This window comes from Microcebus murinus, chromosome 13 (genome assembly GCF_040939455.1).
Source record: "Microcebus murinus isolate Inina chromosome 13, M.murinus_Inina_mat1.0, whole genome shotgun sequence".
NCBI lineage: Eukaryota > Metazoa > Chordata > Mammalia > Primates > Cheirogaleidae > Microcebus > Microcebus murinus.
In genome coordinates, this window is record NC_134116.1 from 74,442,188 (window position 1) to 74,446,025 (window position 3,838).

General features: G+C 56.7%; 1 long non-coding RNA gene across 1 annotated transcript; it reads right to left on the reverse strand.

The window, feature by feature from the left end:
* Nucleotides 1-1,515: 1,515 nt before the first annotated feature.
* Nucleotides 1,516-3,555, reverse strand: LOC142874982 (uncharacterized). The gene is made up of 2 exons (XR_012922565.1): nt 3,349-3,555; nt 1,516-2,095 (listed from the first exon to the last, which is right to left on the reverse strand). It is a non-coding gene; the product is annotated as an uncharacterized LOC142874982 (long non-coding RNA).
* Between the last annotated feature and the right edge of the window lie 283 nt (nt 3,556-3,838).

Below are 3,838 nucleotides of genomic sequence, written 5' to 3' on the forward strand. Positions count from 1 at the left end.
TGCCATGGCGGCGCGCATGGTGTGCCGTGGCCACCCAGCCTGCAGGCGAAGGCTGAAATCAAAACCAGCTTTAGGCGAGGTGATGGGAATTCCAGATGCTTTGGGGTTTGTAATTTCGAAGAGCGATCCCTCCCCTGATCTCTCCTTAGTGTTGGCGCCTGCGGCAGGCGACTCTTTAAGAACAACTTCTAACAGAGGAGATGCCTTCAGAGAGTGGGTGCCGTTTCCTCTAATTCGTAATCTCCTCTGCCAGCCAGCGGGGGTCTCAGTGCAACGCTCTGTGAGCGGGTGTTTCTGGGCAGGCTGGCTGGTTGTCACGCGTCTCTCGGGGTTGAGCTATCGCTCATTCTTAGCCACAGGTGCCTCCACTCCCTGCTGAGGGTGTTTGTGTTCCTTGCAAGAAAGACCTTAATTTATTTTGCAATATTCTTGTGCTCCTAGTTATCTCCTTTCTCTAGCAGAAGAGGGAAGAAAGAAGTGCTTCAAAGCTGCATGTCTCCATGAGAGCAGACGAATTCCTGGGACAGGCCTGAGAGCCACAGCTGGCGGCCGCATCACCTGGAGAGCCCAGCTTAACCCCTCAGACCCCGCCCTGGCCCTGGACCATCCACCCTCTGCGGGACCACACAGCCCGCCTCCCTAACCCGGCCGTGCCACAGGCGTGCTTCTGCGTCAGGGGCTGCTGGCTCAGGTTTGGGATGGGGTCGGTTTCCTGTGACGATGGAAAGGCCTGGCCCTTTGGCCCCCATTGTCCTGGCCTCACAGCGGTGACCTCGGCAGACTGGTCCCGCAGCCAGGATCACTGTGGAGGGACGGGTGCTAGGAGAGAAGGGCGCGGAACAGGGAGTGGCCAGTGCTCCCTGGGGCCCAGGAGTGGCGGGGGCTGGGGGATCAGAAGGGGCCGGAACTGGGTTTGCAGGGGTGAGTCAGTTACACCAGCTGACTGCGGGGAGGAGCGGGGAGGGGCGGGGAGGAAGGCCCTGGAGCGAGGATGTGGCAGCGCAGGGGACCTGCAGGAGGAGGGTGCAGTGACCCGTGAGCTAGCAGGGGACACCCAGCCGCCTGGGCTGAGTCTGGGCGCCCCGACCCTAAAGTGAGTGCAGGGCTGTACTAAAATCATTCACTCGGGCTGGTCAACCAGGCCAGGTTTTGCCTGCAGAAGAACCAGAAGCCTCTCTCCACAGAGCCCCAGCGGTGTTCTGGAACAAGGTGGTCCTGTGGGTGCAGGAAGGGACTGGCCAGCACCTCAAGGCAGGCGGCCTCACACCAAGAAGGAGCTAGGAAGTCATTTGGGGGGGGGGGGAATCCTCCACCTGGAGAACAGGCGGGCATTCTGGGGGGGGGGCGCGACAAGGGCCTGTGATTGAGTCGTGTCCACCCGTCCCCAGGATGAGCCAGGTGAAGCTAATGTGACCTGCACCCCCAGTGCTCCCCGGGGAACAACCCCAAAGCAGCGTCCTGGACAGGTCCCGGGTAGGGTGTAATCACCATTATAACTAATTAGCTAGTTCCACGTTTCTATTTAAGTAATTAGTTAAGCATTTATTAAATGGCATCCACATGCCAGGCGTCGCACGTCCCACAGGGATGCGAGGAGGAGTAAAGCTTGGCTCCTGCCCCGCAGCGCTGTGGCCGGAGAGACGACCATGCACAAGTGCCGCCGGCGCTGGAGCCACAGCTACGGCCTCGCGGAAGGGCGGACACTCTGCTGGCAAGAGGCGGGGGGCGGAAGGGGACGAGAGATGCGTCTGAGAAAGAGTACTGGGTGCGTCGTTTCTTTGGCGGGCAGGGTGGAAACAACCTTCCAGTCAGTTCCGAGGGCATTTTCAAAGGCGCCAAGTTATGGAAACCGTGCCATGTCAAACCAGCCCCACCCCCGAGCCGTGCGGATGAGCTGGGCAGCCACGGCAGCCTCTCTCGGCTCTTCTCTGCAGGGGTCCGGCCAGCTGGAACAATGTCGCCAGATTGTAAGGTGTTCGGGGAAGAATTTCAGGAGATGCGCTTGGGAAGGGAGTCTGGGGCCAGCGTGTGAAGAGCCTCACAGTCCTCCTGAACCACTCCTTCTGCTGTGACAGGAGCTGCCGAGCGTTTCACGCTGGGGAGTGAAGCCATCAGACCCGAGTTCTAGAAACAAACTCTAGGTGCGGTTTGGGGGACCCGCCTTCACCTCGGGGGCCGCACACACTGGGGTGCAGCGTGATTGTGAGGGGGTAGGGAAGAGGGATTAGGGCTGCAGTGTTGAGGTGTGCAAAGCACACCCTTAAAATAATAAGGAAGGGCAGATTCAACGTTGTCTGCAAATCCCTTTCCCTAGCACAGGTGGGAAAAGAGGCTGGAGTTCCTCCGCTGTGCTGGGAATCTCGCTGGCTCCCTGCACCTGTTTTTGAGTGTGTTGGGAGCTGACAACTGCTACTTGCTTCTTATTTGCTAACTTCTTCTTCCTGTTTCATGTTACTTTTATACTCCCCTGTCTCCTGGATCCTATGTATTATGGCAATTTAATTACTGGCCCATCTATTTCAATGACTGTGCTTCCAGAAGTGTCTTACTCTGATCAGGCTGCTATCACAAAATACCTGGGACTGGGCAGTGAGTACAGAACAGCAGTGCCTGTCTCACAGTTCCGAAGGCTGGGACATCCAGGGTCAAGGCCGGGGTCTGTCGAGGGCTGGCTTCCTGGTTCCTAGACAGCACCTACGTACTGTGCCCTCACGTGGCGGAAGGGGTGAGGGAGCTCCCGGGAGCCTATTTTATAAGGACACTAATCCTATCCATGAAGACTCTTCCCTCGGGACCCAATCACCTTCTTAAAGGCCCCACCTCCTAACACCATCACCTTCGGGGTTAGGATTTCAACAGATGAATTGGCGGGGACCCAGACAGTCACAGCATGGCAGAAGGTGTGTGCTGTTGGGCCTGATGTCCTTCTTTTCCCTGTGACTGCACTCCTCGGAGGCGTGGCTGTGTGGCCGAGGAGCTCATACTTCCCTCTCTAGTACTGCGCGTTAGTGAGAAGCCAACGGTCAGGCTGTGGTGTGTGTCCCTCCTGGTAAGTTTTAGGAGAGAGGAGGGAATGAGCCCCGGCGTGGAGAGTCCCCAGAACCACAGAACCTCTGTGGCCCTCCCTTGAGTCCCCTGTTTGCAGCCACCTGCTCAGAGTGGGCTCTGTAAACCCTTGGGCTAGGAGCAGCCTTGGGGCCAGGTGGGTCCCCAGGTTGCAAGGCTCCAGTCCTGACCCCTTGCTCTCGGCAGCTCCTCAGCTCAGCAGGCTTGGGTGGCGGAGCCGAACTTGAGCCTGTCCACAACCTCCCGCTGCCACCAGCCCCTCCGCCCTCCCCGCACACCTACCGGTTAGCAGAGCATTCTCACGGGTTCTCCTGTGTCTGCAGATCCATGCCTGCATGCCTCACACACCCGCAGTTTCTCCAGCATCGACTTTGGGGGAACATTAAGGTCCCTGTCAGCAGGGCCAGCTCTCTTCTCCACACACCTCAGGCCTGCGCCTCTCATTTAACATAGGACATGAAAAGCAGGTAGTTTAAGGCATAATTGTTCTGCAATGAACTGTTGCTACACTCTGTTTCACTTCTTTAAGAAAACTTTTGCAATATTGCAACTCTTACAATTTATTAATCAACCACTGATCTTTGACTCCCTAAATAGGAGCTTTCTCTGGAGCAACCTATACAAGGGTGTGTAATCCCCATTTGAGAATTTATTAAAGAACCACCTCAAGGTGCAGAAAAATGGGCTCCTGAGAGGGCAAATTTCAACTCCAAATGGCATAACACTGGATGATGTTAGAGTCCTATCGTTCCAAACTTCTGAGTCGATAACA